The sequence below is a fragment of the Balaenoptera acutorostrata genome, chromosome 15 (assembly GCF_949987535.1).
Source record: "Balaenoptera acutorostrata chromosome 15, mBalAcu1.1, whole genome shotgun sequence".
In the NCBI taxonomy this organism is placed as follows: Eukaryota; Metazoa; Chordata; class Mammalia; order Artiodactyla; family Balaenopteridae; genus Balaenoptera; species Balaenoptera acutorostrata.
Genome location: NC_080078.1, coordinates 66,821,029 through 66,846,280, shown reverse-complemented (window position 1 = coordinate 66,846,280; position 25,252 = coordinate 66,821,029). Strand labels below are relative to the sequence as shown.

The window sequence follows — 25,252 nt, the reverse complement described above, 5'->3', positions numbered from 1 at the left end:
CCTGCCCACTTTTGCGGCAGTATCTCCATCCCACGCCATCCACACTTCCCAAGACACACTCCTTCCAGGCTGTTGTGTGTGCTGTTCCCTCAGCCTTGAATGCCCTTCCCTTCCCCTGGACCCGGAGCAAGGCCTGGCTCACACATCACCTCCTCCAGAGGCACTCCCTGATCTGCTCACCCACCGCTCCTCTCGCGTGCAGCCCGGTCAGCTGTCTCTCCCTCCAGGACCTCCTGCTCCAGGCTGCTGGAGCATCTTGCATGTGCTGGAATGAGCTGTCAGGGTCCTCACTGGACCAGGGGCTCCCCACAAGTTGGGGTGGCAGCGTACTCATTTTTGTATCTCATTCATTCATTCAACAAACATTTGTAAACACCTCCTATGAGCTAGGCCAGTGCTTACCAGCAGAGCTGTCTCGTGGGGAGGCCAACGTCACACACAGAGCTCCATCTGTGTATGTCCATCCCCTCTGCATCCCTCACTCCACTCCACCCCCTCATATACCTTCTCTCTGGAGAAGCTTTCAGAAAAAGAGCACTGGAAGAGGAGACGGATGATATAGGATCTGATCTATGAGGGATTTTTTGGGGAGCAGAGGAGTGCGCCAGTTGCAGCCTACCTGTCCCTAGGACTCCCGCTGTGCCTCATAAGATGTGGCCTGATGCTTAGGGATGACGCCTTCTGGGGGACCATCTTGCAGCCTACCTTGGTGCCCCTCGGGGACTCTGGGGTAACCATGGGTCAGTAGGAGCAGTATGTGAATTAATGTAATGATGATGACAGCATAATAACACCAACTATTTCATTCACTGGGCACATATGATCCACCAGACCCTTGACACATATTAGCCCATTTAACAGTCCTGCAGGGGAGGTGAGATCATGCCTCCTTTTTCAGAGGAAACTAAGCCCAGAGAAGTGAAGTTAACTTGCCCAGCTGGTGAGTGGTGGAGCTGAGATGTGAACCCCAAACAACTGTCCAGGTTGAGAAATATCCTGGGTAAGGGACAGTTTCTTTCTGCCAGCCTGTTCTCATCAGCAGAGCTCCAGCAGGGAACCTGGAACCCGAACCGCACTGACTCAGAGCTCTTCCCACTGGGGTGATGCGTGTCTTCCTGGCCCTGCTCATTCACAGTTGTGAACGGTTTCACAGTTCATCTGTTGAACAGAGATGTAGCATGACCCTGATACCCCTCTCCCCATTGCTCACTTGGCTCCAGCCACACTTGTTTTCCTGATCCTCAAACTCACCAAGGAAAGTTTCCCACCTCAGGGCCTTTGCACTTGTGGAGCCCTCTGTTGGGAATACTTTTCCTAATTCAGATCTTGGCCTCCAGGAGACCTGCCCTAACCCTTCAGTCTACAGTATATGCTCCCTGTTTTTCTCCAACATAGCAGACTATGTTCTTTGCAAAACTCATCTCCTTCAAAAGCGGTCTTTGTTTACGTGTTGATTTCCTCCCTGATCGTGAGCTCTGCAAGGGTGAGGACTGGCCTGTCTTGTGTGTCCCTACACCAACCACGATGCTGGCCACAGCAGCTACTTAGTGACTATTTGATGATGAACATGAACTTCCAGTGTGCCTAGCACCTTGGTCAGCACTGCGTGGAGAGGAGAGAAGCAGGACAGGAGTTTTTGCAAACCCATTTTGCAAGTGAGGCTGTGCAATTCCCAGGAAGGAAAAGCAACCTGCTCAAGGTCACTTGAGGGCTAAAGCAGCAGCACACAGCACAGACTGAGGGCTCCGTCTCTCTGCTCAGAACCACCTCCTTGGCCAGGACTGTCTGGACCCACCAGGGAGGTGGCTAGATGCTGCTTGATATTCTGCCTGGGACCGCTTGGAATCGAATAAAATATTTATCTGTGGCTGGAGGTTTGCAGAGGCCATTTGAGATGGATCGCGTTTTCATGTGCCTGTGAAATCTAATTGAATTCATTGTAGGATATTTTATTTCTTGGAACAGACATCATTTTCCCTGGGAACGGAAGCCTCTGCCACCCAGGATTGGGTGCGAGCTGGTTTGGCCTCAGGCTGCCTGACTGGCTGGACCCAGTTTGAGTCTCAGGTTGTTGTGGGCGTGGATGGCAGGAGATCTGTCTTGTCTCTCTGTGGGGTGGCCTGATTTCCTCTGATGTTCCCAGCCAGAGATGGCCAGCTTTTCCAGCAAAGGGAGGAATTCCTCAAGAAAGAACTAAAGGCACATGCCCCCTCCACCCCCTACCCCCGCCCCCGCCCAGTGCCCTATGTCATAGGGCCTATGACACATGCCTGCCTGGCCTCCAAATCATCTCCCAACTCTGCACCGTCTTTTCATCCCCACTGCCCTAGCCAACCCCTCCTCTCACCCCCATTCTTCTGCCTCAGGCACTTCATTGATTTCCTGCCTCCATGCTCCCCCCATCGTAAAATGAGACAAATCTTCCTAAAACATAAGCTTCAAGTTCTGCCTCCCACTTGCCATATGAACAAAGGCGAGCCTTTTCCCTCCCTGGACCTCAGTTTCCCCATGAAAGGAAGGGGTTGGGCTCCAGCAGTAGTTCTCAACCCCGTCCAAACCCATCAGACCCCAATTCCTATTTTTTTGGCCACACCACACGGCTGGTGGGATCTTAGTTCCCCGACCAGGGATTGAACCTGCGCCCTCAGCAGTGAATGCGCCGAGCCCTAGCCACTGGACCGCCAGGGAATTCCCTCCAATTCCCATTTTTATAGCAAATATTTAGTAATGTCCCCTTTTACTATCCCGAAATGAAATTCATAGATAATATTACCTACCTACACATAATTCTAAAAAAATACAATGCCCTAACTGAAATATAATGGAGAAGTGAAAGGCAAGTAATTTATAATAGAGTATACTATAAAGCATAAATGCTGGGCCACAACTCCACTAGAAAGCATAATGAAGGAGTCGGATGCTGGCCCCTACACACACATAGTCAGTGCCAGCTATGAATGCAGACAGCGATGTGCTGTTGAATCAGTTACTCAAATACCACAAGAAGCAAAAGTTAGAAGAGGGTGCGATTTTTCCAAAACGGCAACCAACACTTGGTAAAGTTCTGAACGAACAAGCAAAACATATCATTTCCTTTGTATATATGATAGATATGCTCCTGGACAATTCAGGGTATGTTACAACTGTGCAGAAAATACTTCATGCATGTATATGAAATATACTGAGGGGACAGGCTCAGGGAATTAGAAACAGATTTTTTTGTCCACTGGAATGACTGGTAGGACATTTGAAAGTCATGTGGGAAGCACGTGGGACAATTCTTCACTGTGAGGGGCTCGCCAGAGCATTCCCAGTTCTTTGCCCTCTATGTGCTTAGTAGTGTCTGCCCAATTACTGTGGTAACAAAACAATGGTCCCTGAAGGGCAGTGCCATCCCGTTGAGAACCTCTGGACTACAGCCTGAATGGCAGATATAAAGCTTTGCCACCACTGCTGTTTCTCGCACCCGTGGCAGACGTGGCTAATCAAAAGCTCACTTCCTCACCAAAACCTCAAATTGGCACTCTGTGCAACCCACTGGAATTTGCTCATGAGCTGAAACTTGGCTCAGCGTAGAAATACCTTCAGCTCTTACAAATATTTACTGAATTGACAGAGCCGGATAGAGGATCTGAGAGGTTCTTTTCAGCTTCAGGCTCAGGATTCCCTGCCCATCCCCAGCTCCAAGCCCACCCAAGGCTTCCCACCACTGACAGAAGACAGCCCTGCTCCCTTGGGCTGACATTCCAAGCTCTCCCTGAGTTGGTTCAACAATGACACCCATGTGCAGAGCACTTTAGAGATTACAAAGCACACAGGATCTTATTTGATCCTTACACATCACTGTGAGGCAGGCAGGGCAGGAGGGCAGGCCCATTTTATAGATAAGGAAACCAAGGCTCTTTGAGTGGAAGTGACTTGCCCAAGGTCACAGAGCTGGGAAGTAGTCAGCAATGGAACCCCATTCTCATGAGTGTAAAACCCTCACCTTGTCCAGCCTGTGCTTTTCTCTCCGTCCTGTCTCAGGTAATCCAAGCCCAGTGACAGTGGGCCACAGGTCATTCCCCAACAGCCCCATCATACCTGGGAAACAGCAGTGTAGTGGCTAAGAGCATGGGAGCTAGAGTCAGACTGTATCTGGCTGGCTTCAAATCCTGGCTCTACCACTTGGAGCTGAGTGACCTGGGGCAAGTTACTTAACCTCTCTGGCCTCTGTTTTCTTATCTGTAAAATGGAGATGATAATGGTGTCTATTTCACAGAGCTATTGAGAGGATTAAATGAGTGAATTTATATAGAACTTTTAGCATGGTGCTGGGCAAGTAGTAAGAGCTCAACAGATGTCAACTGGAATTAGTATTATTACTCTCACAGTTCCTGCCACCGGACATGCCCTTCTGCATGTCTATGTTAGTTAAAGCTGGACTCATCCCACCATCCTAGGATAAATATGTCCTCCAATAAACATCACTACCTGACCCTGCCAGCTCAACCAGATTCATCTTATCTCCCCTGGATTCCTAGCAAGTTCTATCAGTGTTTCCATGTTTTTCTGCAGGTTACTCCCTACCTCCATTCCTTTGCCCATGCTGTTCCCGCTAGGTGGAATGCTCTTCCTGTCTTGCTTACCAGGCTAACACATCTTTATGTAGCATCTCCTCCAGGAAGCTTTCACTGAGACACACAGGCTGCATCAGGAGTTTCCTCTTGGCTCCCACAACCCCCAGTTCTTCTCTCTAATGCACCAGAACTACTACTGAACCTTTAGAACATGTGGAAAACTCTGACCCGAATAATTAGAAAATACATGTTCTTTTCAAACATGTATGCAACATTTACAAAAACTGGCCATGTTTTAGGCCATAAAGCAAGTCTCAACAAGTACCAAAGAAACAGTATCATACATACATTTTTTAAAAACCATAAAGCAATAACAAAAGATAACTTAAAATCACCCGTATGTTTGAAAATTTTTAAATACATACTTCTAAATAACTCATGGGTTGAGGAAGAAATCAAAAGGGAAATGAGACAATATTTAGAACCAAATGATAATGAAAATACAATATACCAAATTTGTGGGAGACAGCTAAAGCAGTACCTAGAAAGACATGTATAGGCTTAAGCGCTTATATTAGAACAGGAAAAAAAGACTGAAAAATAGTATGATGAACATCCAACTCGAAAAGTTGAAAAAGAACACCAGAATAAATCCAAAGAAGGTGGAAGGGAGGGAATGCTTGTTAGTGTCCACATCTGTGCCCCTGATCACACGGGGGGCATCTCTGGGTCCCCAGCACAGGCTGGCCCAGGGCTCAGTGTTGGAGAATTGTATTAAGTGTCAGCTGAATGCATGCTGTGGGTACAACAGTTTTAGTTTCTCACTATTCCATTTTCTGTGTCAGTATTTTTCAGGTTGGTCTCCCAACGTGAAAACTGCATCAGATCACCTGGGCCCACCCAAGTCTAAATGAGCTGAGACCCTAGAACCTGCATTATCCTAACAAGCTTTTGGGCAATCCCATGTGTATCGACCTTGAGCCCCAAGGTGAGGGAGAGCAGGGCAGCCTCAGGAAAAAGTGTGAGGTCCGGTGTGTCTGTCAAGGGGACCTGCTCTTCCCTTAAGGACCCTCCACCCAGTGATGTTTTCATAACCTGCTCTATACCGCTTTAGAGAAAGCATGCCCCAAATCCAAGCCTTAGTTTACTTGTCTATAATAAGGGAATAAAGATGGTTACTTCCCTACACTTCCAGAGCCTCAGGATTTTTCTTCCAAGCAAATCTTCCCTGGGGCACAGGTCAGCTTCCAAATACGGGTCAGTGGGGCAGGGATGGGCGTGGTTACTGCTGGTAAGTTGTCATTCTTCAAAAGGGCTCACAAAGGTCGTCCTCATTCCTCTGAATCATTTGAATACAACAGCCTGGGGAGGGCAGGCAGTGCTTATTAGGGTCCCTATTTTACAGATGAAGAAACTGAGGCTGATTAAGGCTGGCTTTGAGGTGCGTGGTCTTCAATGGGTCCCTGGAATTACCCCCAAAGGAAGTCAAACCTCCTCGTCCCTATTGCTCGTGGGGTCCTGGGGTGAGTGTGAGTGTGTGTGTGTGTGTGTGTGTGTGTGTGCGTGTGTGTGCTGGAGGAGGGGATTAGGGCTGGGAGGCCCCTGGCCCCAGGCTTTCTGGTCATTCTCTTAGACTTGAAAGAGGTCTCGAGCTGGCCGAGTGACCTCCCGGGGTGCCGAGGGGCAGATGCTGGCCCAAGGTCACCTGGCAACAAGGAAGTCAACCTGGGATGGGAACTCGGGGTTCCCGTTTCTGGGGCCCACCTTTCTCCCCGACACGGAGCCGCCTCCTTCCTCAGTGGGCCGGAGTGCCCGCTGCCAGGATACTGTATCAGTGGGGCTCCCAAGATTTCTGCATTTGCAGGTGGTGATCTTGAAGCTGGCAGGAAGCACTGGCTTGCAGCTGGGACTAGGCAGGCCTGGGCTCCAACTCCATCAGCCTGGCCAGCCTCAGGGACCCCTGGCAACTCACGAAGCCTCATAGCCTCCTCTAGAAAGTGGGGATAATCATATCTGTGCCTTCCTCCCGGGACCGACTGTGAGGCTCACAGGCAGTAAGGTGCGTGGAAGTGCCCAGCACGGAGCTGACTAACATTCGCTCAGAGTGAAGAATGGCAGCAACCGTGAGAACTACAGTACCAATCACCAGGGGCCGGGCTCTGGCCTATGGGCTGTAGGTTCACTCATTCGTTGCTTTAACAGATATTGAGTGAGCACCTGCTATGTGCCAGGCCATCAAGGCTCTGGGGTACAGAAGCACAGACCAAGTTCCTGTCCTCACAGAGCTTACATTCTGGGCGGGGGATAGGGAGCAGACAACAGAGAAATGTACATAATGTAACGTCAGGTAACGATACCTTCTTGGAAGCAGATTAGAGCAGGTGAAGAAGAACGGGTGTGATGGGTGGTCAGGACAGGCTTTCTGGAAAAGCAATGTTTGGGCAGCAGTGAGGGGTGAGCCCTGTGGATACTTGGGGAAAGAATATTCCAGGTAGAGGAATGGCAGGTGCCTAAGCAGGTATGCAGCTGGTGCTGTGAGTGTGAGAGAGCGTGTGAGCGTGTGCGAGACCATGAGTACTTGGGAGCGTGTCAGAACGTGAGTGTGTAAGAGAGTGGGTGTCAGAGCGCGTGAGTGTGTATTGGGTGAGGGGCTTACTGTGAGGCAGCCAGCGTGGCTGGAGCAGGAGCGAGGCGGAGTGTGCAGAGGAGGGCAGAGCCCGCAGGGTCCCGTGACTGGATCCCCCAGATGAGCCGTCATTATCTTCCAGCCTCACACCAGGGTGGAGGAAGCGGATTCCGGCCCAGGCAGTCACAGGCCAGCGCCCACTCTCCACGTGGCCTCCACGAGCGTGGCTGGTCCTGAATGAGAGGCGTGTCTGGGGAAAGGTCCCTGAACCCCAATCTCTCAGAAGCCAGAGCTCTGCGGATGCGGGAGGGTCGAATCTGGGTCATGGAGAAGCCAGGAGGGGAGCCGGCAGGGGTGGAGAGGCAACCCACCCTGGGCTGGGGTGGTGGCGGAGGCCTGTCCATGGAGACAGCATTTGGAAGCACCACTGGAATTACTCACGGAGGCCCGTGTGCACACGTATGTGCACCCAGGGCCACGTGCACACACGCGTACCCCGGAACCCACGCAATCTCAGCACATCTCAGAAGCAATTAATGATTGACGTCACGCCCTGGAGGAGATGGGGGCCTGGAGCCTGTCTTAGGAGGAGGATGGGGGACAGGTGTCCAGGAGGACCAGCAGGGCCAGGGCTCCTCTGTATCCCTGCAGCCCCACACCCGCACAGGGCAGAGGTGCTGGGCAACTCCCCCAGTCAGAGCTCCGGTGGCCCTGTTCTGCATTAGGCTCTGTGGAAACCAGGAGAAGCGTGGTCCTTACCCTTAGGGACAACCAGTCTTTCAGGGAAGAGAGGTCATAAACATAACTACACAGATGTATGATAGTGATGGCAGTGACCAGAGCTTGGGAGAAGGGGCAGGTGGGTCAAGGAGAGCATTTAAAGAGAGAAAGTGAGACAAAGCTTTCTGGAGAAAGTGAGGTTTGATCTGAGGTCTGAAGGGTGAGTAGGAATTGACAGGATAAGGTGTGTGTGTGTGTGTGTGTGTGTGTGTGTGTGTGTGTGTGTGTGTGTGTGTCAGGCAGGGGACAGTGTGTGCAAAGGCCCTGGGGCTGGAAAAAGATTCACAGGTTTAGGGAAATAGAGAGAAGGCCAGTGTGGCATAGGGGACAGGGGTGTATGCCACCGAAGTCAACCTTCCCTGTGTGTGCAGTAGGGCCCAGGGCTGGCAGTCTAGGGTTGAAATGCACTCATTCACTGTGTAACTTTGGGCAGGTCACCTCCCTCTCTGAGTCTTGAACAGAGCCTCTAAGCCTCATCCGAACAATGGAGACTCCAACCTGTGCCGAAATTCAAGACAGCAGGTTTAAAGTGCCCCGAAGGGTGCAGGCACGTGGTATTATTGGATCCATTATGGGATAAATGGAACCTCCCTCCTGTTTCCTTCTCTCTCCTGGGCTGGCTTCCACCTTGGTCTCTCACTTTGTTCTCCAGCTCCTTAAAGGGACTGAGGTCCTGTCTGAGGCTGGGGCTGGGACACGCTTAGCCTGGTCAGTGCCCACAGTGCCGGCCCACCCAGACTTGCCCCACCAGTCACACCAAGCTCGGCTCTCTCCCCAGTGCTCTCTGGGGTCGCCACCGCTGGAGACCTGGGAGTGCGGGGACAAGCCTAGAAATCCAGGCTAGCTCCGCCCTCCCCAGCCCAGCCAGAGGGGCTGGACTTCCAGGTCACCACAGCATCTCCTAAATGCACAGCCCTTCACAGCTCAGCAGCCCCTTTCTCTGGGGACAGGGTTCAGTGCTACCACTTAACAGATAAGGAAGCTCAGCAAAGGGGAGACCCGCCGAGGCCAGGGGTCGGCGTTATAACTCCGGCCTCTCTGACCCCAGGGCCTGGGGGCACTTCCAGGCCTCCTCGGGCTGTCAGCCAGGCCAGCGTTCCCCATTCAACCCCCTCTCTCTGGTGCACCTGGTCCCCCTTGGGATTTTAATCACCCATTCTGCCCTGACGACTCCCAGCTCCCCAGTCCCACCGGACCCACGCCCCTGAGTTCCTGACTCCTCGGGGAGGCCGCACAACTCCTTCCTGCCCATCCCTGCCCCCAGCCCTCTGTACCCTCCATTCCTTCACCAGGAGTGCTCTCACGTGCCTGCTCCCTCCCTTCATTCGGGGCTCAGCCCAAATGTCACCTCCCTGCCTCCCTCCTCCCACTCCCATGTCACCCAGGTTTATTTTCTTCAGAGCATTTGTTCATTTATTTTGCATATTGTCTGTTTCTTCCACTATAGACAACCCCAGGAAAGCTGGGGCTGGGTCCCGTCCAGTGCAATATCCTGGGCCTGATACAGTGCTTAGTAAGTGATAGGAGGTGCTTAAAAAGTGTACGTTGAGTGGATGAATGCATAAATGAATCAGTGAATGAATGAATGAATGACCAGTAACCCTAGGATCCATCACCTCCTGGCCACCTCCCCTTACATGTCAACGAGGCATCTGAGACTCAACACATTTGAACTGAATCCCGGATCTCCTCTGGCAAACCTGTTCCTTCTGTGTCCCCATCCTAGTGCCAGCCTCCAGCACCTGGGCTGGATGCTGCGGTGTCCCTGCTCCCCCTCTCTAACTCCAATAGCCTCCCTTCCCTGTAGCCCACTGGCCAGGTCTGGTGGTTCCATCTCTGAGCCAACTATCAAATCTGCCTGTTTCTTTCCACCCCTGCTGTCTCAGCCCTGGACCTGGCCACCATCACCTGTCAGGAGGGTCACAGCAGCCCGGCCCCTTCAATCCATGCCCCCCTGGCCAGGCCTCCTAACCACCCCACCGCCTCCATGGTGGCCACAGGGTGCAGCCCAAACTCTGTGGCCCAATAACAACACATGACATGTGCTACATGTGACATGACTCAGGCAGTTTCTCCAGCATCAACTGCCACTACACACCCAGGCTTCTGACACCATGACAGCCTGTGGGCGTCAAGCGTCCAAACCTCTACTCAGCAGTGCCCACTGCCAGGAGAGCCTTCCCCTCTGCCTGCCTGGCTGATCACATCCTGGCTTTGCCCCACCTTCTCAGAGCAGTTCTCCTGACCAAGCGTGGGCTGATTCTCCCTTCCCTGGGCCATGCTGCCCTCAGCCTGCTTCCTCCAACCCAACCATTCATCATTTTCTAAACACACGTCAGGCCCTGTCCTCAGAGCTTCACATGTATCACCTCTTATCATCTGCACGGCAACCCATTTTACAGATGAGGACACAGGTTAAGTGACCTGCCCAAGATCACACAGCAAGTAACAAGTGGAGTTGGGATTAGGATACAAGTCCATCTGACTCTAAAAGTGGATTGTGAAGACAGCAGAGATCATGTTAGGCTTTCTTCCTCTGGGTCTTTAGAGCCCAGCACACAGGACTGGGCTCAACAATCAATGTTCCAAGCGGAAGCATTGGGATAAGAGGGCAGAAGTTACAAGGAGAAAGATTTGGGCGCAATCTAAGAAAAATCCCAACAGTGCAAGGAGCTGCCCAAGAGATGGTGAACTTGAATGCAAGCAGAGGCCAGAGGAATGCTGGCAGAATTTAAGGAGGGGGTTCTGCCCCAGGAAGAGGTGGCCTGGAAGACCTCTGAGGTCTCTGACCTACTGGTGAAGGTGGTGTTAGTACAGGGGACCGTTCAGGGGTATGACCCCAAGTCACTCCCTGCCTATCACCCAGGCCCTAAAGCCCACCATGGGAAGTCAGGAGCCTTTGCAACTCATCGGAAGGACAGCCTTAAGCTGCCTCCTTCCCGGGGTGATCTGTATTGTAACTGAGATTTCTAGACAACCCAAATGGTGCACCTTCAGGCCCTGTGACAGGCTGTGGGAAAGGGATAGTAGGGCCTGCCCACTTGCTCACGTGGCACTGGTTATGGTGGGAACAGTTCTAACACCGAGCAGACCCCCTCTGTCAGGCCTGTGCCGAGCACTTCGCCCCTCACTGAATCGCACTCCCAGCCCACAGACTCAGGGGCCACTGTTCTATTTGCAAGACAAAGAGAACTACGCTTAGAGATGGGTAGTGACTCACTGGCAGGTGCACCCGGGGCCGAAGGGGAGTTGCTGCCCGCCTCCCGCGCCGCCCGGCCCCTTCTGCTCTACCAGGGTTGGCTGCTGCTGGGAACGGTCTTCTAAGCCTGGTAGGGCCCTAGAGAGGGGGCAGCTCCGAAATGCAGGAGCTGTGGCTTCAGGTGGACTGGATGAGGGCCCTCGCGGTGCATGTGGTTTGGAGTTTTGGGGGCTTCAGAGAATGAATAGAGTGGCTCTGGCCTTGGTCCCCGGGGCTGGCTTTGTCATGAAGGACACAGATTTTATGAATATCTCAGCCCTCACCATGGATCACATGGCATGGGGAATTAGCTTGGAGGCAAATTGGGGTGAGGGGGAGGGAGGGTTTCAGCTGTGCTGGCAGCGCATTTGGGGGTGCAGAGTTCACAGTCAGAGCAGGCGGGACTGCATGGCTTGTCCATTACCCATGGATACTGGTGCCCACGCCGCTGAGGCCAAGGCCAGGGAGTGGGAGCCAGGCCTTTGAGACAGAACCCGTAGGGCACGGTCTGAGTCAGGAACCACTAGCCTTCATTGGCGGGGGGATATCCTCAGCTGAGTTTCTGGCAGTTTCGGGGGGAAGGGCCAACCCCAGCTATTGATGGGCTCAGCCTGGAGAAGGGATCGGGATTCGTGTTGGAGTGAGGTCAGGGCCCAGCGTGGGGCTAGGGTCAGGATATAGACTGGGATCAAAGTTGGGGCTCAGTGTGTACCCAGGACTCCCCAGGTGGCTACTTCACCTCTGATACCTGAGTCTTACTTAGGGACAAGTCAGTTCTCCTGCAATGACACAGAGGCCCAGGAGCCAGGACTCTGCTCTGTCTTAGGGAAGGAGCTGTGACTGTGAGTAATTCAGTTAGACTAGAGGGGAGGGCAGCGGAGGTAGCCCCCCCTCTCTTGGGGCTGCTATTCCAGGCCTCTGTAAGTCACAGCGTGGGAGTTAAGTATAAGGGGACACCACGTGACAGGCAGTAGGTGGTTAATGACCCTGTAGGAGGCGAGCCAGAATCCAGAGAAGGCGTCATGGTGGGTAAGGGTGTGGGGAGGGGGAGAACTAGCCCTGGGCAGGGAGGCAGGACGCTCAGGTTTGAGGCCTGCGATGTCCCTGCCTCTTTGTGTGACTTCAGGCTCATCCCTGCCTTCTCTGGGCCTCGGGTTTCCCTTCGCGCGGAGAAGACAGTTGAACTCAGGTCTCTAAGTTCCCTTTATCTGTGAAATGCCATGAATAGATGCTCCTTCCCCAGGCAGGACCTGATGGGGATCTCATGACCTCCACCTTCATCTCCAGTGGTCAAAGTCTGACCTGGCCTCTGAGGCCCCAGGGCAAATACCACTTCCTCCATGAAGTCTTCCCCCACTGAAATTCGCTGCCCCTTGGTCCAGTTTGCACACTTCTGAGCCCCCATTTAAGCCTGGAGCCCACTCTGCCATGCAGTAGGGTCGGAGTGGTCCCAGCTCTCTCCCCCACCAGACTGGGAGGCCAAGAGCTCATGCTCCACCACCCACCCCTTGGTATCCTGACCTTCAGGGTCCCACAGTCACAGGCCTCACCCTCGGATCCTTCGGAGACTAAAGCTGTAGCAGCTCCCTCTGTTACTGTACTTACTGTATGAATGGCGCTGCAGACTTGGTGATTCTGCACACACCTGAGCAATTAATTGCCTTCTTTCCCTTTCAAGGGCACTGTGAGTCATGCTACTTATTGTATTTCTCTTTTTTGTCTATTAAGAAGCTCAGAGGCAAATTTATAGTTTTGCTATAAAAATTATCCAAAATTATACTTTGGATATTTCCAAAGTATAACCTGGAATTATCTCATTTCTGTCTCTATTTACTCTTCATCTGATCTCTTATTTATTTCTTTTTCTTACTTATACAAGGGAATTTAAAAAAAAAAGAAGAGAGGAAGAAAAGGAACAAAGGAATGAATCGGGGAAATCACGGCTTAGACTCATAGCTGTAAATGATAAATACTGAGTTCATACAGTAAGAGTGTTTTGCCCATGACAGGCCTTAGTGAAGCCCGTGACCTGGCATTCATTATCTCCTGCAATCCCCACCACTCCCATAAGGAAGAGGTAAAACCAGTCTGCGTAACCACTGTGCTTTCTTATCTCCTCAGCCACAGAACACTGGGATCTCTAGGTTGGAGGGGTCCTCAGGTGTGTCCACAGCTGTGAATTCAGGCCCAGTTCAAGGCCTGACTCAATAAATATTTGCTTTCAAACTTTCCAAAGAAACTTTAAAAATAAACCGTTGGGTAGTGGCCAAATATTAAAAATGGGTAAGCCTGGAGCTGCCATCAGCAGCTCCACAGCCCTGAGGCCAGCCAGAGCAATTCCACCCTTCCTGCACAAAGAGACCTCTGTGAGGTTGCTCACAGTACAGTGAGTGAGAAAAGAAGGCAGAAACACCCAGTGTCCAACAGTAGGAGACTGGGAACATAATTTCCATCGAGCCATACTGTGGAATATTATGCAGCCATGAAAAAGAATAAGGTCCATTTCTATGTGCTGACCTGAGAAGAAATCTCTAAACCATAGGATACCTGAAAAAAGCTGGCTGTAGATTAATTAAAGCATGGTTCCATTTATGAGAAAAGCACACAAAATAAAACATCTATGCAACTGCAGTGAAAAAGACCTAGGAAGGTCTTTTTACATCTCTAGCTTGGATCCCTCCCCTGAACTCTGGACTCGTGTATCCAATTGTCCACTCAGCATCTCCACTTGGATGTCTAACTGGCATCTTTAACTTGACATGTCCAAACCTGCACTCCTGACCCCACAAACCTGCTCTCCAGGCCCCGCAAACCTGCTCTCCCCAGAGTCTCCCTATCCCAGTTGCTGGTAGCTCCACCCTCCTAACTGATCAGACCCAAACCTTGGATTCAGCCTTGACTCCGCTTTGTTATCCTCACAACGAGCCCAGCAGCAAATCCTGCCATCTCGTTTCCCAGACAGAGGAAGCAATGGTGTTCTTTGCCCTGGCCAGAGCCCAGCTAGGTACTCCTTTCAGCTCTGGGCACCTCTCCTGATGGATGGGCATGGGACACTGACTATCACAAGAGTCACAGAGAAGGAATAATCACAGGAACAATGTTAACAGTTATCACTTCTTGAGCAATCCCACCAGGCCCAGGACCTGTCATGCTTCTAATCATTTATATCTCTCTTGACCCTGTGAAATGGAGGACCTATTATCACCATTTAACAAATGGGGCACAGAGAGGTTAACTGACTTTCCCAGAGTCACACAGCTAATAGGTAGGAGGGCAGGAATTCTAACCCAGTGTGTCCAACAAAAATCCAGAGGTGCCTGACAGAATGTCATGTTATGGATTCCATTCTTGACAGCAAAGCAGAGTGGAAAGAGATCATGAAAAAGAAGAATCAAGAAGTGGGGAAGGGGCTTGTCCTATCAGATATCAAACCACATTAGACAGCTATTTGTGGTGGTTCTCAACAGCGGGTGGAACTGCCCTCTTAGGGCATATTTGGAAACGATCGGGAAATTTTCCCCGATGACTGAGGGGGACGAGGGGAAGGTTCTACTGGCACTGAGTACTTAGGATTGGATCAGGGATCCTAAAGAACCTATAATGAGCAGGATAGTCCAGGCCCCAAAAAGAATCGTTCTACCCCCAAATACCAACAAGTCCCTGTTGAAAAAACAAGGAGATACAGTAATTAGTGTAGAATTAAAATAGTCAGAGGGGTAGACAAGGAGATCAATGAGACACAGCAGAGCTCCCAGAGATAGATCCATAAATACACGGGCACTTAAACATTAAACAGAGATGGTATTTCAAGTTAGCAAGAAAAGGATGGAGTATTTCACTAATGCTGCTGGGACAAGCTATCCATATAAACATGAAATTAGATTCTCTACCTCCTACCACATGCAAAGATAAAATTCCAGATAGATGAAAGACCTCAATGTGAAACATGAAAAAAAACCAACTTTAAAATTATTAGAAGGAAATATAGCATATCTTTATGACCTTCGGTGGGGAAGTTGTAAACAAAAGCAAATAAAGGGGAAAATGATGCTTTACTACATCAAAATTTTAAACTTCTGAATGAAAGACACAAAATTAAAAGAAAAGCAACACACTGGGAGAAAATATTTGCAACAAACATAACAAGGACTGAGATTCATATACATAAACCTCTTTAACAAATTAATGAGAAAAAGATAAGTGATGCGTAAAAAACTGGGCAAAGTATATGAAGAGGCATTTTGCAGAAGAGGAAATTCAGATGACCATTAAACATATAATGAAGCTCAGCCTCTCTGATAGTCGGGTGATGCTAATGAAGATGAGATGTTTCCTCCCAGCAGATTGGCAAAATTGAAGAGTGATAAATCAACTGATGGGGAGGTGCTGAGGAAATGGGAACTCAGATACATCACTAGCAGGAGTGCAAAGTGGCATAACCACCTCGGAGGGCAATTTGCAGTGTTTGTTAAAACAGAAAATCCTGCTTCCAGAGAAACATTAACACACATCTACAAGGAAGTTCATGGCAACACTGCTTAAGGTGAAGAACTGGAAACATCGAAATGTCCACCAGAAGGAGGATGGACAAAATGTGGTATCAACGTATAATGGAACACTGCTCAGCAGAAGAATGAATGAACTACAGATACACTTGAACTTGGATAGATGTCAAAAACACGGACAGTGAAAAAAGCAAAATGCAAAGATAATTCACTTATTATGACATAATTTATATAAGAAAATCATTCAAATAACACCCATGAGTTTGGGTCCATGAAAGTTCCCTCTAGTACCTGGAAAGACTTTCAGCATTTTCTCCCTCCCTCCTTCCCTCCCTTCCTTCCTTCCTCCTTCCTTCCTTCGCTCCCTCCCTCCCTCCCTTCTTCCCTTCCTTCCTTCCCTCCTTCTTTCCTTCTTTTATCCCTCCCTCCCTCCCTTCCCTTGACATGCTTGCCCTGTGCTGACAGGTGCTGGAGATGAGGACAAGGCCCCAGGGTGTATCCTTGCCATGATAAGCATCCCACCATGACCCCTGAGCCTGGCCCCAGACTAAACCCTCATCTCAGACCCCATGTCACATCATCTCTCGGGGGCTGTGACATGGACATGATCCTGCGTCTTGCTGGTTTCCCAGGCTGTTGAGAGCTTCACAGGAGCGTGTGGATGAGGCGGGCTTGTGTCTCATAAAGTGCACCAGCTGACACCAGAGTCACCGAGGAGAGCGGCTGGTGGTGCTAAGTTTCTTGCCTCCCTTCCTCCACCACCTCATCCTCCTCTGTTATCCCTGCATCTTTCCCTTCTTTCCTTCTTCATTTGCTTTAATGCCTTGAAGCCAGGGTAGGGTGTAGTGGGAGGGTGCAGCCAAATCTCTGGGCCCAGGAGCTAATGCCTTTTTTGTCTGGGCTGGGGAATTAGATCCCTAAGGCCGTAGGTGGCCATAAGAGCAGGTGGCCACCTCTTCCCAAAAGCCAAACAGGTGCCAAGGACAGCAGCCACGGTCACATCCAGGCCCTCAGATGGCCACAATAGGGCCCTGGAGAGAGGGTGGTGGAGGACGGACTAATTGGGCATGACGGCAGCCCTGTGGGTGTATTAAGCTTGGAGCTGTTAGGGTGGCTGGTGGAGGAACAGCCAGAGCTGGCCCAGCCACAGACCCCCCAGGGACACTTGGCTCTGGGGCTCGAGTCTGCTTGCCTGAAGGAATGTCCATCAGCTGGGGCTGCCAGGTGCTGCCCCAGCCTGGCTGCCTGTCCCGCTGGGTAGTAGCACTGGTGGTTCAGGGTGGCAGTTCTAGGCCCTTCTCTGTGAGTATCTTCTGATACTTGCTGTGCTGCCTGGAGCGGGGGAGCTTCTCTCCCTTCTCTGGGTCTAATTTCTACTAACAACTAACCTGTCAGCCCTTTCCTACCCACTGTCTCTTCTGATTCTCAAAACCACCCTGTAGGGCAGTGATTACAGCACTGTTTTGCTCTGCTAAAAATGGAGAAACAGGCCCAGAGAGGGTAAATGACTTATCTGAAGCCACACAGCTCACAGATGGCAGATCCAGGACTTGAGTTCTGGGCCTCTTTGACATCCAGTCCCTGTTAGTGACACGATGCCCTCCCTGGAGCCTAGGCCAGTGGTGAGGGGAGGGTGGTGGTACCATAGTCCTGGGAAAGGAAAGACACTAAAGGAAGCCAAACATCGTCTGAGCCCTGCTGCCGACCCTATGCCCCCAGCGGGCCACGTCCCTTCTCTGGGCTGGACCACATGACACCCAGAACCCTTTCCAGCCTTGCTGTTCAAGTGTGTGGGTTTCTAGTCTTCAAGGCTTTTTTCAGCTTTATCACTTTCTAGCTAAGTAACCTTGGGAAGTCTCTCCTCTCTGCTTATATAGCTGTAAAATAGAACCGGTGTGCTTGTGGGGGTTTGTCAAGTGCCCAGCACAGGGCCTGGCACGTAGTAGGTGCTCAGTAAATGGGCATCCCCTTCTTTTCCATACAATCCCTGAGCCTCACACCCTCTTTCAGATCTGGCTCAAATCTCACACCTTTAAGGAAACCCTGTAAGATTCTAAAAGCATATACTTAACAATCCCTTCTTGCCTTCCTCTGTGTGTAAGACTAAGGTCACCCCATCCACTCATCAGTTTACAAAGCCCAACTCCACCCATTAGCTTGTGCAGTGCTACCGACAACCTTCCTATTATGACTGCGAGAGGCTGGAGACAGAGTCCTCAGTTCACTTAAATTCTCTAGGATGCAGTTAGCTCACATCTAAAATGGGGATACATATTAGTACCTTTCCTGCAGTTTGATGTTTAGAAGTAAAACAGCGTAATACATTTAAGTCCTTAAAAGAGCGCTTGGTAGACAATAACATGGTCCCGAATCCTACCTCAGATATTGCTTGGATTTGATCAATGCCAAGGCCAAAGCCTCTGATGTCCCAACTGGGTTCCCAGAAATCCAGTCCTGGAAATGACTCATGAGAACTCTCTGAAGACAGAACCACGGACAGCATCCCCAAACACTGGGACAGGGCCAAACCCTCTGTCAGCACCACGGACAATACCCTGCCATCCACACCAGGGACAAGGCGACCGTATCGCATGCGCTCCAAACAGCCCAGTGCCAAGGTCAGCGACAAAATCCCCACCACCCATGCTGGGGTGGCAATGAAAGCCTCTGTTTTCCAGCTAGTTATCTGCTCCGGAATTTGTAAGGCCCAGGACAGGCTACTTCTTTTTCTATTTCCATTTGTAGTCATTTATGCCAATGGCCTGTTTTCCTGTTTCTCACCCAGTGATTGGGGTACCTCAGGAAGGCTTTCTAGAGGTATTCGACTGGGAAAATCCATCTCCCTAGGCCAGGAGAGCCTCCCAAGCCTTTCCTTTTTTTCACTCCTGGCCTCATTTCAGACACAAGTAGCGATGGCCACCAGGCAGAGTGTCATGGCCAAGGGTGGCAGCAAGGGCCAGGCCCATTGCCACCTCATCTCAAGGGCTGGGCTCGTTGCTCTCCTCTCAAGATACTGAATAAAGAGGAAAAGCACTTCTGAGTGGAATGGATCCCACTCCATCACTCATCTCTGAGGCCACCTTCTATTGGCTCCTTGTCCATTTGATGACGGCTAGATTCCTGCCCTACCCGCCTCCATCTCTGACCTCACAGGCCACCTGCATGGTCTCAGAGCAAGCATCGTGAGCTGCCTTGGGCCCTTCTTCAAAGATCTGCAGGGTTTCAGTTCAGCAGGGACCCAAGGAAAGCCAGAAACTCAGTCCTTCTGAGAAAGCAGAAGGGGAAGATGAGGCCACAAAAGAATACCAGTGCCCTCCTCTGATAAACGGGAAGAAGGCCACCTTCTCAGAGTTGTGATAAAATGAGGTGGTGTGTCCAACACTGAGCCTGGCGTACAATAGGGGCTTAGTAAATGTCCATTCCCCCTTCCCAAGAAGGAAAATATAATGATGGTAATGATGATCACTACCAATATTGAGTGCCTACTACATGCCGGGTGCTGGGTCAAGGTCACCAGAGGCAGGAAAGGCAAGGATTATTATATCTATTTTGTTGATAAGGAAACCAAGGCTCAAAGAGGTCAAGAAATCTGCCGAAGGTCACATAACCAACCAAATGACAGAACCAGATCTCCACCCTCAAACTCCAGGCTGCTTCCCCCTACCTCCAGGAGATCTCTGATAACTACAGTCATACTTCTCACCTGGGGGACCCAGCACAGCCCATTTGCTACTTGCCCACATACAATGTTGGAAGCTCCATGCCCAGCTACTTGGCTGTTGTCAAGCTGCTGGGCCCAGATACTGGAGCCGGTGAGGATGGAAGCAGAACCCAAACCCCTTGCCCTCTCAGGCCCCCAGGAGATTTCAAGGGGCTCAGATGCAGTCCCCTCCCCACCCCCTCCTAACATGGCAAGCTGGCACTAGCCCACCTGCCTATGTATTGCCTACATACCCAGCATCACTGAGATCCCACATAGGGCCCCTCACACTTGTCATACAGATGAGAACACTGAGGCCCAAGGAGGGGACTGGGCTTAACTCCAGGATACATGAACAGATGTGATCTCAGGACTCCAGACTCCTTCTCCAGTGCTCTTGACCCTAGACTGTGGGCTCAGTGGGGGCAGGATCCACAACACTCTTGTCCACTGCTAGGTCCCCAGCACCCACCTCAAGGCCTGGCCTGCAGCAATTTTCTTTCCCCACTTCTTCTGTGGGGAGGGGCAATGTGTCACCCACTTTCTCTATCCAACCCAAAGAGCCTTGCACACAGTAGGCCCCTAATGAGTATTTCTTAAATTATTTCATTCATTCAGCACTCTTTATTAAGTGCTTAATGTGTGTCAGGCACTGTTCTAGGCGGTGGGACCACAGCAGTAAGAAAAAACAGACATAAGTAAATGGACATTCCAATCCTCCTGTGACACTGATTGGACTGGAGTGAATCTGCCTGTTTCCTTGCCTGTTTTCCCTACTCTTTGTGGAAAGGGCAGACACTGTCCCTGTCATGTCTCCAGGACTGTATACGGTGCCCAGAATAGGATATATGCTTGCTGAATCAATGAATGAGTGAATGAATACAGTAGAGCAGTATAATAAAGGAAGCCACCATATACTGAGAGGGTGCTCTATTCCAGGTGCTAAATATTTTATACACATTAATAATCTCACAGAATCTTCCCAACAGCCTCTGTGAGGTGGGCACATTAAAGTGGATCCTGCTAGCTATCTTGCTAGCCGTTGTTACTTTTTGCCTAATTAGCAGAAGTCCAGTTAGAAATATTCACTTCACCAGCTGCCCTTGCAGCAAGGATGGCCATGTGACCACATCTGATAAATGAGATGTAGTCAAAAGTCCACTGAGTGGGTCTTCTAGGAAATCTATTGTTTTCCAGATTTTAAGAAGGGCAGATTCAGAAAGCATGCAGTCTTTATTTCCTTTGTTCCATCTGGAATTCAGATGCATCTGGAGGTGGAGCAGCCACGAGAACAAAAGACACACACTAAGGATGACAGAGGCCTGGGCCCTTGATCACTTGCTTGACGTGCTGCACTGGCCCTGGCCTGCCTCTGGGATCCTTGTTACATGAGAATAATCTCCTGGGTGTTTGTATCACTGTTATTTTCTTTTTTTCTTCTGTTAAATGCAGCCAAATTCAATTCCAATTGATTCAGTATTATAACAAGTGAGGCTCAGAGAAGTCAAGTGATTTTCCTAAAGTCACACAGCAGGTAAACAGATCTGGAATTGGCCTCTAGGTCTAGTGCAGGTAAGTGCCTCAGCCTGTGCCCACTCCCTCATCTGTATGCTGTCAGTCCCAGGCCTGATACCCCACACCCAGCACTTGGCTCTCCTCTAAGATTCTTCCTGACCACTCTGGTGTCTGGCTTTAAGTTCCCCCATGTCTCCTCTCTCACCTGACTTCACCTCCCAAGTACACCCAGGTGCAGATCCTCCCTTGCAAACGTTCCTGTCTCAAGTCCCAGGATTCTGCTCATCTCCTGACCCCAGTGAAGTGCTCTCTCCCTCCTCTTTGCTCACCCACCTCTACCTGGCTCAGAACAGTGCGCATAGCAGGCTGTCAGTCAATCTTTGCAGACGCGTGTCCTGGTTCCCATCCCTTCCCCACCGGGCTCCTGCACCCGCCACCAGAATGACCGTCCGCAAGAGCAGTTCTGACTGGACCTGGTATCCAAGGCCTCCAGGATCTAGCTCCTGCCTCCTTCCCAACATTCCCTCTGCCCCCTGTCCTTTTACCCTGACCAGCATTTGCAGGGTCAGCTCCAACTTCAGATCACAGAGAAGCCCCCTCTGCCCACCCTGCCTCAAGTAGGTACCCACCACCACCAGCCCATGCCACCTCCTCTCTCAGCCCCTTGGTCAATTTGAGCACAACCTACAATCTTGTTAGTTTGCTGTTTGCCATCTACAACCTCCCCCCATCCCCACGAGAACCAGAGCTTCTTGAGGGCAGGAAGCAGGCCCATCTTTTCCACCCGTTTCCCCATGTCTGGCATGAGGCCCAGTATTCAGGCTCAATCAGGAGGTGCTGAATGGAGCTCAGACTTGCTTCCCACGCCTTCCCGCCTCCCCCCTTCTACTCCAGCCGAACAGCACTACTCAGGCTTCCTGAACCCTCCTATTGCTGTCAATGCCCAGAGCTTCCCCCCAACTCCGCCTCCAGCCAGGACTTCCTCTCCCTTCCGTCCATCAAAACCAAGCTGTTCTGTGTCTCATGTCCTCAGGATGTTGCTTATATCTCAGCACCAACAGAATTCAAGCAGATGGGCATTCCAGACTCCAGCGGGGGTGAATGAAACTTTGGGACAGAGAGCGTGTGTGCGTGCGTGTGTGTTTGTGTGTGTATGTGCATACGTGCTGGAGTGTCTGGCCACCTACACTCTACCCTGGATGTGGCAGCCTCTGTATGTTCCTTTTCTTGCATTTCTGCCTCTGGTCACCACTACTGGAGCTCATTTTGAAACGCTCCGATATTCCCTAGGTAGCTGCCACTGTAAGAAAGAAGAATAGAAAAACAGCAATATTTACTAAGCCTTTACTATGTGCCAGGCATTGTTCTAGGCCAAATAATAATGATGACGATGATGATGATGATAACGATGATGATGACAGCAGTTAGTGTTTGTTGAGCGCTTAGCACGAGTCTGACCCCATCCTAAGGGCATTTACTCAGACAGATGCTATTATTATCCGCATTTTACAGATGAAGAAAAAGAGGTTCAGAGAGGTGGAGCCACCTGTCCAAGGTCACAGACACATAAGTAGTCTTCTTTTTCTTTCTTTCTTTCTTTTTTTTTTTGGCCACGCCGCAAGGCATGCGGATCTTAGTTCCCTGATCAGGGATCAGACCCGTGCCCCCTGCAGCAGAAGCACAGAGTCTTAACCACTGGACCGCCAGGGAAGCCCCTAAGTAGTCTTGAGTTCGGTTCTCTCTAAACCAAAACCTGCTCCTCTGCGAGGCTGATCTGGCAACACCCAGGGGCCTTGGCGTAGGGGAGGACGTACTGCTTCCACTTGCAAACTATTGCTGCCTCTGAATGCAAAGCTGGAAGCCACCCTTCCTGACCTGGGGCTCTCCGGTGGGGAGAGCTGGGCTGGTAAGACTTACCCTAATCTGCAAAGCTGTAGAACAATGCTCTAGCCCCCGCCAAGGGCCAGGCCTGAGGAGACGTGGGGTGGACGGACGTCAATGAGCCTGGGCTCCACCTCCCCGGTTAAGGCTGAAGATTCTCCCAACAGCCAGGGCCAAATTTATCTGCCAGTCCCCTGAAGAGCTGATTCCAGCGTCTGTCTGGTCTGTCTGGAAATGTCAGCCCGTGTGGTTGCAGGAACGTGGGGAGCGTTTTCCTCTAAATAGCAGGAAGCATATGGGAGGCGGATGGTGCCCGCCGCCCCAACCTGCCAACTCTCGCTCAAGCAGGAACTAAAAGGGGCCCAGAAGGGTCTGGAATTCCTACCATCTCCAGGGGGGTGGGGGGAGGGGAGGAGCTGGAGACAGACAGTGGCAAGGAGAAGGCCAGAGACTGGGTCCTGAAGGGTGGGCGGGCGGGAGCATCTGACCCACATACAGCAAGTTGAGGTCCTCAGAGGGAAGTGACACACCCAGGAATTTAGTAAAATATCAACAATGATGAAAACCACTCACAGAGCACTTGCTCTGCCAAATCTGGGTTAGGCACTCTATTTGGATGATTTCACTTAAACTTTACAATCAACTCGAAGACAGGGGCTGCTATTTTCCCTATATTACAGATGAGAAAACTGAGGCTCAGAGAAGAAAAAACATGATGTCAAAGACTCTCTGGACTAGAAAGGACCTTCCAGATTCTCAGCAGAATTACAAATACTCTATAGACATTTTAGTCAAGTTGTGATGCAGCTGATGCTTGAATACTCCCAGTGATGGGGAGTTCATTATCACCAAGTTAGCCCATCTGCAGAGAATTCTTTGTATCCAAATGGTTTTCCTAGCCTTAGCTGGAATCTCCTTCCCCGGAGCTTTTCCCCTGGGTCTGAGTGCCAGACCCTGACCCTGCCTTCCCCCACAGAGAGAGAAAGGCAGGGAGCAAGGCCCCCTCAAGGTCTCTGGTTTCCCCTCTGCAGGTGACACACCCCAGTTCCCTTGCCCACCTCTGCACCTGTGACCGTGATAACCAGAGCAGCCCCCAGTCACCAGCACTTAATGTGTGCCAGGTTCTGTGCAAAGCCTACCCCTCCCACATCCTCCTCTGACCCTCCCCACAATTCCTGGGGAGGTACTATCATCACCCCATTTTACGGAGAAGCAAAATGAGGCTCCATGGGGGGAAGGGACTTACCTCAGTCATTTAGCGGGTACATGGGGACCCTGCAGGCCTCACTGGGCTGCTGCTCTAAGTCTCATGAAAGCGGAAGAGGTCCCTGCTGGCCCCACCTGGGGACCCTCTCACTGACACTGAGCCAGCCTTTGCCAGGATTTCCCTCAAAACTGGTCCACAGGGCCCCCAAGCCCACACCACCCCTCTCCCAGGATCGAACTCAACCCTCCCTCTCCCCTTCTGCAGCACCCACTAAGTCCCCAAGTCCTGTTAAGCCTCCTTGCTAAGCACCCTTCTGAGCCATTCCCATGGTCCTGCCCTGCCTCTTGTCACCCCCAACTGTCACCAGCCCAATGTGCCGGTTTTTCTAACACCCAAACCTGCCCTGCCCTTGGCTCCCTTCTACTCCAAGGATCAAATGCAAACTCCCTGGCCCAACAGTTCAGGCCTTCTAAGCTTTGGCCTGGGCTGACCTCTCCAGCCCTTTCTCCCCCCAACCCCTCATGCCCGGTGGCCTAAATGCTTAGCAGGAAGCAGGCGAAATCTTTGCATAGCCCAGTTCCTCTACCTGGTGTAACCTTCCCAGTTGTTTCTTGTGAAGAACCCCTATTCATCCTTCAAGACTCTGCTCAGAGGGACAGAATCAATTGCTCTGGCCCCAGAGATCCCCAAGTGATCAGCACCTCCCTCTGATCTGCCATGTGTCACCTGCCATCTGTGATGGAGGCGCCTCTCTCCTCGGCTGAACTGTGAACTCCCCCCAGGCAGGGCTGCTCTAATGCATCTTTGTAGCCTGGTGTCTAGGACAGCGCCTGGCACATGGCAGGTGCTAATAAATATCTGTGGAGTGTGAGAATGAATGATTAAGTGGGGACTGTGGGACGCAATGAAGTATTAGAGACGACCCATAAAACATGGCTCATGTGTATCACAGCTTTGATGTATCAGGAACAAAAAATGCTGCTGTCAAAATAAACAGACACAAAAATTTTGGTAAATGAAGATTTTGCTGGCTGCCTCCGAATTTAGAAGGGTATCAGGGGACGATCTGAGGTAGCTGGAGCTTCCAAGAAAAAAGCTGTCCAGGTAGATGAAGTAACCAGGGCTCACCTGAAAGATGGTAGGAGGGCCCTGGAGGGGGCAGGGGTGGAAGAGACAAGGTCCATGTCCCAGACCTGCCTCTAACTTGCTCTGTGTTTTTGTATAAGTGGCTTGGCCTCTCT

The 25,252-nt window shown here is 50.9% G+C and overlaps 1 protein-coding gene across 7 annotated transcripts in view; it reads right to left on the bottom strand.

Annotated features, from left to right (window-relative positions):
- The window catches only part of DLGAP4 (DLG associated protein 4), a 188,705-nt gene that overhangs the window by 104,362 nt on the left and 59,091 nt on the right, over positions 1–25,252 (bottom strand). The window lies entirely within an intron of this gene.